A 14,033-nucleotide genomic window follows, 5' to 3' on the forward strand; every position below is an offset into this window, starting at 1 on the left:
GAGGAAGTTAGGGTGTGGGAGGAGTTCCAACCTGGGGCATGGGGTTCGGAGTGTGGGAGGGGGGTCAGGGTGCAGGCTCCGGCCAGGTGGCGCTTACCTCCAGCAACTCCTGGAAGTGGCTAGCATGTCTTTCTCCTTGGTTCCTGGCCAATGGAAACTGTGGAGCCAGTGCTCAGGGCAGGGGCAGTGCACGGAGCCTCCCTGGCTGCCCTTGTGCCTAGGGGCCGCAGGGACATGGCATCTGCTTCTGGGAGCCACGCGGAGCCAGGGCAGGTGGGAAGCCTGCCTTAGCCCCACTGCGCCACCGACCGGACTTTGAGCAGCCTGGTCAGCGGTTATGACCGGAGCTCCCAAGGTCCCTTTTCGACTGGGCGTTCCAGTCGAAAATCGGATGCCTGGCAACCCTAGTGCAAGGACTCTCATTGTGCCTACCTCTTGCACGGGACATGGGGGTGCAAGGCAGTAGACAGCCCTTGTGCATCCACACAAGGTCTGGAGAGAGCCTGGCCTAAAGAATTTGCCATCTGTAAATTGAGTCTCTAATGCCATGCAAGATCTGGCCTGGGACACACACAGGTAAATAAGTTTGCATGAGGAGAGCTGAAGTGGGTTCAAATAAGGCAAGATATTTAAATCACTGAAACCTTTCTTTTTGAAGTGACTTAATTTAGGTTTGACTGTTAAGAGTGCTGCAGCTCACAGCATCTCACTTGTGGGACCCATTTAGACAGCACTCACATTCTATATTAAACCAAGGGTTGAGGTCAGGGTTTGTTTAAGCATGCTGACTCAGCATCAGCACTGCTATATGCACAGTGTAGCATGAAACTTAGCTGCCCTATTTCAGTCTTCTTTTCACTGTTTCGCTGGGGGCCAAATTGCAATAGGTCCTGAGGCAGGTGCCAGGAGTGGGAGAAACATGCCAGGTGCCTCCCTACCCCGGCACGTGTAACCCACTGTTCTGAGTATTTTATGCATCCCCTCTGTTCCTGACCTACAGAGACTATGAGTCTGCTGCAGCTACCAGTTATGGAATTTAACTCTTTAATTCGGGCAGTAGAGGCTCATGCTCTTAGCTCTGAAACATAAACCCCAGTGATCACCATGATGAAGGTTAAGACAAATTCAGACTGGAAATACAGCAAACAATTTTTGTCAGTGAGATAAAACAATTTTGCCAAGGGTCGTGGCGGATTCTCCATCACTGACCATTTTAAAATCAAGATTATGTGTTTCTTTCTAAAAGATCTGCTCTAGGAAGTATTATGGGAAAGTTATCTGGCCTGTGTTATACAGGAGGCCAGACTAGATAATCACAAGGGTCCTTGCTTGCCTTGAACTCTATGAAAAAAACACACACACAAGGACCTATTGCAATTGCAACCCTGGTGCTCAGAGAAGCACAGGGACCAGTTCCATGGTGTGCCCCTGGGAGCAGACAGTGCTCCAAAGGAAATGGGAGAAGGGGAGGCTATGACTGTGTCATCCTCACCCCTGCACACCCTAGACAGCAGAACGGGGTGCCCTCTCGGGGGGGAGCCACATGTGCAGTCTCTCTTGGGGATGGACAGAAAAAAAATGACACTGAAAATAAAAATAAACAAAATAACTTGGAGAAAGATAAAAAAAAGACATAAATGATCAGTAATGGAGAAATGCTTATGAAAGGCCATCATTAAGGAGAGAGGGAGGGTCTGAGGCTGGCGATGAGATCTTAACAAGGCCAAGCTCAGGGTGGTATTTCATAATGTAAAACTTCTGATAGCCCTCAGTTGGAAAACACAGTCTGAAATCTCAGCATCCCAAAGGCTCTGATCTGATTGTGAGTTGAGTGCATGAACACTGTTAAACCCAAATGTTAGGACATCTGCTGGCTAAACCTAGGAGGTGGCTTTCAATGTCCAGATCCATTTCTCAGATGGGATGAATTTCTCCATGGTTAATGACATTTCTGTGAACTATTTCTCCCTTCTTTCCAAATGCATACATTGATGCAAAGCTTTAGGAGACTGCCTCCTGCTTTAGTTCCCTGTTTTTAACTACTCTTCTCCTCCCTACTCTCTTCAGGGTACACCATTCCCTCAGGGCCAGGGCCAGGCCTCTAGGCACCTACTCTTTCCCTGGGTTCTCTTCTTCCCTCTCTGCTAAACAGAGGGTGACCTCAAACTTCCTCCCAGCAGCCTTTGCTGCTGCTAGCTTCCTGGGTTTATACTAGCCTAGCAGTGAGCTTCCTATGATCAAGGCACTCCTATCAGCCTATATCTCACTTGTTTGCTACTTAATTGGCTAATTGGGCCTGGCTGGCCTAATTCAGCCCTCACAGAACCAGTGTGGGGAGTACACCCCATCACAACTACATAATTACAGGTTTTTGCACATTTTCATAGCCAGGCTCTATGTTTTGAGAAGCAATTTCTAGATCCTATAAATACTTACACCCAACATACTTTATATTTTTGTGACGTATTATGACATTTCCATATGTCATCTCTGACATAAAAATGTCAACCTACAATAGGCTAAGAAGTTAAATTTTATTCTATGTTATGATTCAGAAACAATGGAATGGAGTAGGCTTTAACGTTTATTTCAGCCTTTAGGTTATGCCTTAACCTTGGCATGTGCATGTGTACATATTGTATGCTGACATTTTTATGCAAGAGATGACATATGTATATGTCAAAGTATGTGACAAAATTGTGAAGAATGCTTGGTGAAAGTGTTAACAACATCTAGAAACGGTGAAATGCAGATTTAGCTCCACAGTCTCTGTTTCATTCATTCACTGTAGTTATGCCATTTTTAAAAATCTGTCTTTTGGCATCTTCTGATGAGCTTAGATCTGAACAACTGCAGCATTCCTGACTGCCACAGATTTTGACCAGTCTGCCACTGATACCAACAGGTGTTTCTGCTCTTTAGAGCAATGGCACTCATGCAGTCCCTCCATCCCGCTCCCTCGGTTTCATTTCTTTGGGGCTGGATGCCAACAGAAACGACAGTCTATAAACGTATCACTTCACAACAGAAACAAGCAGTGTGAGCCTGTGGAGCCAAGAGATTGACTCATTTACACTGGTATAAATCAGGAGTTCCACCGCTGAAGTCAACGGAGTTACAACAGCATAAAGCAGGAGTACAGGAAACGACAGGAGAATAAGGCCCAATGTATCAAGGTCTGTGTTTGCTTAACCACCAACTGTTTGCAAATAACAGGGAGTAGAAATTTCCAGAGACAAACTAATTAAGTGCCAGATTGCGCACTACCCCAGGAAGGAGCACTGGGAAAGGAGAGAGAGCCCAGGAGCCCCTCCCACCTCCCTGCACTGCTGAGTACAATGACAGTTCAGGCTCACACAACTCAAGCTGTGCAAACCAGTGGCCAAAAAAAAAAAAAAAAAAAAAAGTTTGATGTCTAGTGAAAATGAAAATGTTATGATTGTTTTCAGTAAACACAGAGTTGAAAAGAATTTGTTTGAGGACAATCTGTTTTATTTCACTTGAGCTTTTTGTAAACTTAAAAAAAAATGGAATTAAATCTCAAAGCAAAAAATCATTTCGAACAAAATACCCCCATGAATTTAATTTAAAAATGTAGAAATCGGAGGGGGGAGGAGGGAGGGGTGTTTTTGTTTTTCCCACTGAAGCCATTCAGTGAATACATTAACTGACAACACATTTCAGTCAACCCAAATCTGCATTTTTCAGCACAAACCAGTTTTGGATGAAAAAATGTCACCCAGTGCTACACTCAACGTCACCGCCCTTCTAGAAAGGGGTTGGGCCATGACGGCAGCCCCACCCCATCGTGGTGCTGGACTTATGCAGTGGGAGAACATTTTGTCCCCTTACAAATGGATTTGCAGCAGTCATGGTCTTTCTACACTAAAAGAGGCTTTTGCCTAGGTCCTCAAAGGTCCTCAAAGGCATTTAGTCAATGGAAGTTAGGAGTGTAAATGCCTACCCCTTAACAGAATGGAGCAGGGAATATCTTTGTCACATACATATACAGTGCCTAGCACGACATTGCCCTGATCTCTAAGTGGTGCCTCTAAGAGTTATTGCAATACCTATAATAATAATAATAACTGTTTGTATTGCAGTGGCACCTTGGTGCCCCAGTCATGGACCAGAACCCCATGGTGCTGGGCATGGCACAAACCAGAATAATGACTCCATGAGCAACTGCTGGGGTAATACATCATTCCTCTCCTCCCTACTGAGATGGGTGGCTCATAGACACAGTTTAGCCCTATAGCTTTGCTTTTGCCCATTCTCAACCCCTATTTTATTTTTTGTGAGCTTATCTGCCTTGAAAAGCCCAGGGTTGTTGTTTTTTTCAAAATTAGGAAAAAGTTAATGAAAAAATGCCTGGGGAGAATAAAGGATACATGATCAAGTTTTTTTTCTCTGTCATCTGCTACCAAAGCATTTGTCTAATTTATTCTCTTCCCATCAGCTGTTTAGAGAGCATCTGTTTTCCAGCTGGTTTGATAGCTCCTGGAGGTCAGTAACTAATCAGTCTGACCTCAATGAGATCCGTGTTGACCTCAAGCAAGTTGAGGAGTTGATGCTTCAACAGCATAAGGATTCTTTAATGCTTTGAATGCCAAACTTTAACAATCCCTCCTATCTTCTGTATCACAATTCCAAACATTGTTTATAACCTTTACTACATTTTAAATAACACCTTTTTAAGCACAATATATTTTTTTCATTTCCCTATGTTGTGCTTCATCTTCTTAAATTGCCTTCCTAGGCAAAATGAATGGGGCTAGTTCTAAACTTTCATTTATAATAGTCCACATTCTACATATATATTAACAAAACAATAATTATAATGGCATGGTACATGGTGAGAAGCTTGCACAGCGACTGTGTTGTGATTTGTAATGGCTGTGTGTTGTTCTAACTTTTCTCTGTGTTACAAGGTTTGGATTCCAGGTGCAAGCTATTTTCTTGTTGAGGGACAAATGAATTGACATAGGAACAGTACAAAGTTCAACTCTAATTTATTTATGAGTATCTACATTCTTACACAGTTATATTAGGCAGCCAAAATGCAGCCTATAACTCAGAGATGTGGCACAACACTCTCAGAACTCCAGTAAACAACTGTGTTCAAATTTTCAGCTGGATTGGTTTTGACTGCTGCTCTCAAGCACTGATCCAGCTTTCCTTAGCTATGAAAAGGTCCAGATTTAATGTCATCCTTCTCACCTCACATGGCCTTCTTTTCAGAAAAATGTGGTTCTGAAAGTTGGACAAGTGGGTCACCCCATCCTCTGCCAAAACCACACACACATACATGCATGCATGTCTGTGGCTATTTTACAACAAAAAGAAGATACTTAAGTTTAAGTATCAACAACTGCCCTTCATGGACAGAAGGACTTTCACATCTGCTGTTAAAAGCCCATGAGAACAATTTGGACCTTTGTATTTTCCAGTTAATTTAGTTATTTTTATCAGTTTAAAACGAGTGCAAAGTAAGAACATAAGAATAGCCATACTGGGTCAGACCAAAGGTCCATCCAGCCCAGTATCCTGTATACCGACAGTGGCCAATGCCAGGTGCCCCAGAGGGCGAAAACCTAACAGGTAATGATCAAGTGATCTCTCTCCTGCCATCCATCTCCACCCTCTGACTACAGAGGCTAGGGACACCATTCCTTACCCATCCTGGCTAATAGCCATTAATGGACTTAACCTCCATGAAATTATCTAGTTCTCTTTTAAACCCTGTTATAGTCCTAGCCTTCACAACCTCCTCAGGCAAGGAGTTCCACAGGTTGACTGTGTGCTGTGTGAAGAAGAACTTCCTTTTATTTGTTTTAAACCTGCTGCCCATTAATTTCATTTGGTAGCCCCTAGTTCTTATATTATGGGAACAAGTAAATAACTTTTCCTTTTACACCTAAGTAGGTGTAAAAAGCTTGCGAATCAGAATGACAACATTTTACTTCCAATATACAGATATAAATTACTACACAAGGTTTAAGTCAACAGTTAATCGGGTACTCGCTTTGCACATTTCAGCAGCCATTTTGTTCTGAGAGTTACTGCAACCTGAAGCAGAGGGAAAAACCACACTCTGCTCACTCCTGGAGACTTTACTTTTGTTCTTTCTCTTTATTGTTTTCTCTGATTTAAAATGAAACCCATAGCACACTGAAAGTAGATAGGAACATAGAAGAAATGCAAGTTTCAAGGAATATGTCATGTTTCAAATAATACATCCCTTTTAGTAACTGGAAACACACTATAACAGTTAAAAGGTTACTGAGACAGCAGATAAATAAGATAAGTGAAGTGATTCAAACTGCATAAAATGAGAAACACAAAGTTCAGCATTAATTTTTTTCTTGGCTGTACTTATACACAAAGTGATCTCTTACATTTATACTTCCAATTAATCCCGATTCCCTGAAGATTCTTCTGGTTTCAGTGGCTGGAGGTTCAGTCAGTGAGTGACTTAATGCTAAATCTCAGAGAGGGATTTTGTCATGGTTAGAAAATCTCTGCTGCTGGAAAGAGCTTCTAAACGAGGGTAACTCCTTTTTTATTTATTGTTTAAATCTAATCATATGGTTTCTTGCCTTGCACATCTGTTCTGAGATAGTCAGACCTGGAAACTATAACTTCATACACTGTCAACACCACCCTGCAGGGTCAATTAGAGCCTGATCCAATACCCACTAACACCAACAGGCATCTTTCCATAGACTTCAATGGAATTTGGATCAGGCCCTTATTGGAGTTTGCAGGTGACACACAAATTGGGCGAGTGGTAAATAATGAAGAGGACAAGTCACTGATACAGAGCAGTTTGGGGTGCTTGGTAAGAGGGGTTCAAACAACCAATAGGTGATTTAATATGGCTGATAGTAAATGTATACATCTAGTAACAAAGAATGCAGGCCATACTTGTATGATGGGGGACTCTATCCTGGGAAGCAGTGACGCTGAAAAAGACTGGGTGGGAGGGGAGGTGCAATGCTGTGGCTGAAAGGGCTAATGCAATCCTCAGATACATAAACAGGGCAATCTTGAGTAGGAGTGGAGAGGTTACTTTACCTCTGTATTTGGCACTGGGAGTTTGGGGGATAAGTTCTGCTCTCACATTGGTATAAATCATGAATAACTTTCTTGTAGTGACTGGTATAAATGAAAGCTGAATTTGTCCCTAGGTATTCACTAGCCCCTCTTGCTGGACTGAGGAGTCTTGTTTGCTATTAAATGTAAGGGTTCAATATGATTTATTCAGGAAATAAACAATGGAGTTGTTGCTTTTATTATGTGTCACTTCATGTTAAACCTGTATGGGGCAAACAAGTTTATCTTCCCAATTGTGTTCTCCTTTAAAAGACTCCAGAGTCTGATCATAGTTAATTAAAGTGAGCTCCTTTGGCTAAGACAATGAGCCATGTTCCTTGGTGCCATTAGTTATATAATGCAAATGTAATGATTCATTATTAATTCACAACACATTTTTGATGAAATGCTAAGTCAGTCTCTCTCGCTTAGAAAGCAGGAGAGCAAGCCACAGCTTCCCTTCATTCTAATATGATTGATGATGTTTCTCCCCTAAAACATTGACAATAGAAGAACTCTGTGTATAATAATAATAATGAGCCAGACTGTAACTTTTCCACTATGAGCACGGTGTGTGTATGCGTGGTGGGTGGACCTGGGGGGCATAAGGGCCCTAAGGGATAGAGCTATAGCACTTAAGAAATTCTTTCTGTGCAGAGCAGACTCTGCCAGAGTCCCTTGGGGCATATGGATAGGAGACAGGGAGAGCAAGCTTAGCAAAAATCACTCCCTATTGTTTTGAAAATTTACAGCATGTGTTACTGCAGTGCCTGCCTCTTGGTGCCGGTAGCTGTCCCTAAGGAAAGGTAAAACACCAGCCCAATCCAAAAGCTGGTTAGCTATGAGCTATGACCCATTGGGGTCAAAACATGCTGCCATGTGCTTTAGCTGGTTCACGAGCCCAGGGTGCAAGAGGATTGTAGATTTATTGTATATTCTGACTCATATAGTAGTGTTGATGCAGGAGGCATGTTGGGCAGGAAAGAAACTCCTGGTGCTATTCTCTCTTGCCACCTATGCAGGGAAAACTGTCATTTTGAGACACATTTTTAAGCAACATTTTACTATTTCCATGCCCCAGATATGCCACCATTTATCTAATTTGTAAATCATCCATCACTGTAATATTTGGTGCCTTAAACATTAACTTTCTATGAATTTATCGCCTTTCTTGTACACAAAACCACCTGACAGCACAGCCAATGTATCCAAAACGCAGCATACAATTTTACCTGGCACTAGGCCTTGCACTCCTGCAGGATATTTAGAAGTAGATGTCAGCCCAGTAATTTTGAGATTTGTGGCTTTATAAACTCGTTTATTTTTATTTATAAAAGTGCTCATCAGTTGAGGTCTAAGAACTGTAAATTAATTACATATATATTATTTGCTGATCATAGTCAACATTAAAAGATTCTGATACATCATATACTATGTCCAGACCCTCCATCAACTCTTCAGCCCAAAGCCTGAGAGAAGAGATGAAATTTCTATTTCAGTAGGAAGATTAAAAAACATGGGGCCTGATCCACAGCCATTGAAGTCAGTGAGAGTCTTTCCATGGACTCTGGTCAACCAGTGAGGGAAGTGAATTCCAGAGGCAATTTCCCTCAGCTGAATGTCAGGCCTTCAGCCTGCAGATGTTCAAATCTAAGGACTAAGAGCAAAGTTCCTCAGTTGCCCTTAATTGTGATGGTGCCAGGGAGAGAGAAGAGGTTGACTCCACAGGCCTTTTCTGACCCCATTTTCCTGAACTTGTCTTCTTCTTACACGAAAAACCTTGAGGAAAGGCTTTGCCTGAAGCCCCTTCTTGGAAACCCCTGAAAGGTGTGTTCTGCTGTTTCTTTGACTATTCTTGAGTCTTTCCAGAAACTCCTGACTCACATATATGCTAGTAAATTGTTTAAGAAGATTTCAGTTGGGGCCATGCAGATAATGCAGGGGAAATATGCAGCAGTTCTGGTTATTCGGGGTGTTATTCAAAGGTCAGAATTTTGTAACTGCACATCATTAATGTTATGAGATGAGCTGTTTCATTTGCTATTTTCATTTTGATTTTTCTCACCTCTCCTTCATTGTATCACTGTATCTCTGTATCCTCTCCTCATGAAGTATTCTTGAAGCTGGGGCTGAATGTTTTAAAAATTGTTATTCATTTACTTGAATGTCTATGAAAATGCAAAAATATTTCCACTTCTTTCCATTCTTGTCTCAGGCTGTTCCGCACCAATTCCATTCTGTGCTGCTGAAAACGAGACTATTGTGTGTATGTGTGGGGGTGAAGTGGCGCAATTATGAAGCAATCCGGTAGCTAGCATGAGCAATACGTAAAATTGTTGTGCTGAAATTGTGTGGATGGTTTAAAGCACTGAGCTTTACTTGGATTTTAACTCTTCCCTGTTCTCCTGTGGGACTCTTTCCATAAACTGAGACAGTTTATCCCAGTGAAGATCTCGTCTCTTAGGGTCCTTTTCCCTCTGTATTGTTTTAAAGGGTCCTTGCTGCTTGGCCCTAGCTGATATCACAAGTAAGCCTGGCAATGGATGCAAATACAAAATACACAAAGCCCTGGGGAGGAACTTGGTACCATCTGTCTATCCTCTTGGAAGTGGCAGGTATTGATGCTGGAGTCTGCTACGAGTCCTTTGCAAGCTCTAACAGTGCCTTGTTAATAGGGATGGTGAGTCTACCAGTCATGGAAGGATGCAGAATACATAGCAGCTTGTGTGACTTCTCTTGCACTGCTTCCTGCATTTCGTCAGGGCTTGGAATGCCTTCAAGTTGTCTGTCAGACAAGGCGCAGAGGGATTGACTATCTTATTGGGGAGGGTGATGAAACTGTTGCTGAGATAATTGTTCCTCCACTTCTTCCTGTTGATTTTCTTCATGCTTAGAGGAAGGGGATCTAAGGCCATGTCTACACTTCCACTTATGTCGGCAAAACTTCTGTCACTCAGGGATGTGAAAAAAAACCCACCCCCAAGTGACAAGTTTTGCCTGCATAAGCGCTGATGTGAACAGCGCTCTGTCGGCAGGAGACACTCTCTTTTAGGTGGTTTTATTATGTCGACGGGAGAGCTCTCTCCTGTCAGCAAAGCATGGGTACACGCGTGCTCTTACAGCGGCACAGCTGTATCAGTACAGATGTGCCACTGTAAGCTGGCTAGTGCAGACATAGCCTCACCCTGGTGACAGAGGTTGCCAGCTTGTGTGCAGTTAGCTGCATAGCCCAGGGTGCTCAGGAAGTCTGTGAATGATAAGCATATGTATACAGGTCTGGTGGCCACAGACGACAATACCAGGGAGTCTGTGAGATCCAGGCCTTCTCCTGCTCAAAGAGTGTGGAGTCCCTCCTTGTCGTGCCCGTGGAGGAGAAGGGGATGAGCAGCAGATGAGTCTCTAGGTTATGTTGGAGAAGATGAAAAGGACTTGTCCAGTGGTAGGGCTCTCCTTTCTGGTATGCTAGGGCACTGCTGTATCCCTTCTATCTGTATACAGGAAGAAGGTGATGTCTCAACTGACTGAAGTCCTAGTATTAGGGACCATGGGTCTCAAGCCTGGATCCACGGGTCCCCAGACACCGCTCAGACTGCAGCCACCACCCAGCAGCTTGCTGGTACTAGTAGGGAGGGTGGGCTGGGGGACCCTAGCTCACCAGAAGCACCACCCAGAAAACTCCTGATTGGAGATGTCTGGCATCTCTGATTGGGTCAGACTCAATAAATGGTCTGAGCAACTAGGTGAATCCCTGTCTGGCTGCTATATTGGATCTTGCCTTGTTTGAGATCTCTGCATCTATGCTCCATCCCTGGCTACAAACTCTGGCCCTCATCTTTAGCTTGTTTCCTAACTCTGACTCTGGCCCTGCCTTCCAGCTCCATTTGCTGGTGCCTGACCACTGCTCTGACCACTAGGCCTGCCCACCACTGCTCTGACCATTAAGTCTGTCTGCCTATGATCCAGTCCACGACACCTAGTTACCAATGCTGATATTGTACAGATCCACAAGGGGAGGAGGGGCAGGGAGGCTCTGGTGGCAAGCCCACAGAAAAGTCAGTAGTCATCAAAGAGAACATCGGCACCGAAAGAGGAGACAGTATCGATGGGCTGGGTCCAAGGCAGCTGGGTACCAAGAAAACCCATGCCAAAGAGTCACTGCTGGAAGATAGGCTGCCAGTGGATTTTGCTGGTACTGCAGGCATGCTTTTCATAGCCAGTACTGAGGCACCAGAGGGAACTCTCTTAGGTCATTGGTTGCCCTTTGGCTGAGGAGCTTGAGATGAGTCTAACACATTGACTCTTGTGTCTCAGTTCTGAAGGTCCTGGAGATGGAGACCTACATCTCATCTCATCTCTGCATTGATGCTCCTTCCTACCCCTTCACTCAGCTCTGTGCAGGATATAAATTAAGACAGATACTGCCTGAAGGAGCTACAGTCAATTAGGCTCAGATTCAGCAAAGCGCTTCGGGCTACATTCACATAGGGTCTTAGGCAGTGTGATGCTCAGCATCACAATACCTAACTTTTAGGATTCTAGAAAATCAATGGGATTCCCAAAGCCCAAGTTACTTACAATGAATGGAGGGAGCTAGGTGCCTAACAATGGGATTCACAAAAGCCAGCATACTAGGTAGCTCCTAGCCTAAAGTAAACAATGCAAGACGCTGGTAAAAGGGGTGTGTCCTTAGCCCCATCCCGCTCAGGGAGCTCAGCACCTATCTCTGCTTGGGACTGGCAGCTGGGAACCCTCTTGGGGCTAGGAAATAAGGTAGGGAGGGAGCAGGCACTCATGCTCCCTCACCCCTTTTAGCCCAGGGGGTAGGGTACTCAACTGGGATATGAGAGACCCCTGGTTCTAGTTCTCTCTCCACCAGAGGGGGAGAAGGGATTTGAACAAGGATCTGCCACCTCTTAGGTGAGTGCTCTAATCACTGGGCGATGGGCTATTCTGCTGTGGGACTCCCTCAGTATCTCCAGTTGAAGCTGTGCCTCTTTGGATAAATAATTCAAGTCATTAGACTAGACAGAGAGAGAGAGAGAGCAAACATGAGAATGACTCTATAGTTTGGTGGTTAGAGCACTCAGCCAGCATGTGAAAATTCCAGCAACCAGTCCCCCTGCTCCAATGAAGATTTAATTATTTATCCAAAGTGGAACAGCTTCAACAGGAGAGAATGTGGAAGCCCTGCATCAGAATAGCCCATAGCCCAGGGCCTGATCTGGTAAGCATGCTCACTGCATACCTATCTTCCTCTGGTTCATGCATCTTACTGGGGCTTGGGCATCTAGATGCCTAGAGTGGAGAAGCAGTGCCCATGCTCAGAGGCAGAAACAAACATAATCAGCTAGGGAAGTTCTACTGCAAAAATGTAGGCACCAAGTGATTTTATGGTGCTCGGTGGCAGCTGAGCAGGTGTTTTGTGAGTACCAGTTGTGCCTAATTCTGGGACTTCGGTGCCTAAAGTGGCAGTTAGTTGCCTAAACTCTTGTGAATCTAGCCCATAAGCTCATGCTGAAGTCCCACTGAAGTCAAGACCACGTTGAATAGGGATGGACATATGCACATGCTTGGAGTTAAGCGTGTTGTTAACTGCTTTGCTGAACTGAGCCCTTTACCTTTCAGTAAAGCATGTAGAATAGTACGCCTGTTTGGAAATTTTATTATTTTCCCCTGTGGAAAATTTCAACTTTCTGCTGAAAAATCTAAAATGGAATTATTTCAGCTGAAAGCTGAATTTGTCTGATTCAGAAATGCCACTGCCATGCCATGCCTCATGAGAGTTGTAATTTGGGCTCCTCATGTTCCCATTCTCCTATATAGGTTGGGCTCCCTGGTTGGACTACATCTCCCATCATATGCCACGGTCTCCCCTTTTTGATTGGGAGGTGGGGCATCACGGGGGCCCATGGCTGTATGGTAATATGAGAGATGAAGTCTGGCTGGAGGGACATGGCCCATATAAGAGAACAGATACCTGAGGAAACTACACTACAACTTCCACGAGGCAATGTGGCAGCATATTTGAATACAATTTTTTGTTTAACACTTGAAATATTTCAACTTTCTGAATTAAAAAAAATCCAAACATTTCAGTTGAGAACAGATACTTTCTGTGAAAAATTAATTTTAGTCAAAAATCCAATTTTCCATCCAAAAACTGTTTTGGATGTCAAATTTTTGACCTGCCCTCTAAGATACTCTTGGTTTTACAGAAAGACCTTCAGTGGAAAATGTGTTGATTAAAATGAACTAAATATTTTATTGAACAAAGATGTGAAACCTCACTGGAATTTTCACATAGCCCAAATTAATTAACTCAGAGACTTTACATCACATAGGTCCAGACCTGTGGATTTTTAAGCATCCTCACACTGAAGAGAGTTAAAGGGGTCAGTGTATCCCTCAAGTCTGCAATCCACAGCTCTGATTCATTCCTCTGATTGACTTTATACGCATCTTTCATGCAACACCTGCTGCTCAGCGGTATTTTGGGGAAAATCCAAATAATCTGAATACACATTTTTTTCTGATGATTTAATGTTAAATGTAAGCTGGTGATGTACAAGCCTTCACTTTGTTATGAGCACTGCTTCTGATCAACAACCTCTCCCTATCTCTGGGGGCCCAAATACTGAGCTGTAAGCTTGGGCTGTAAGTATCCCCTTAATCCAATTCTATTCCACAGGCTAATGCAGAAAATCATGTTTGTTTGCAATATGTCAGACTTGTTATATTAGTGCATGACTTTCTTTCCATCAGCAACTATTACATGGGTCAACATTTACAAGTTTGTAAGTTTATAAATACTCCCCATCACAGCAAACATTTTGACAATCCCTGATCTCTGCCGGATAATAACTGTTGTTTACTTTCTATTTTGTTTACACTGAAAGAAATTGATAATAACTAGAAACTGCTAGCTAAGTAATAAATTG

The sequence above is a fragment of the Emys orbicularis genome, chromosome 1 (genome assembly GCF_028017835.1).
Source record: "Emys orbicularis isolate rEmyOrb1 chromosome 1, rEmyOrb1.hap1, whole genome shotgun sequence".
NCBI classification, from domain to species: domain Eukaryota; kingdom Metazoa; phylum Chordata; order Testudines; family Emydidae; genus Emys; species Emys orbicularis.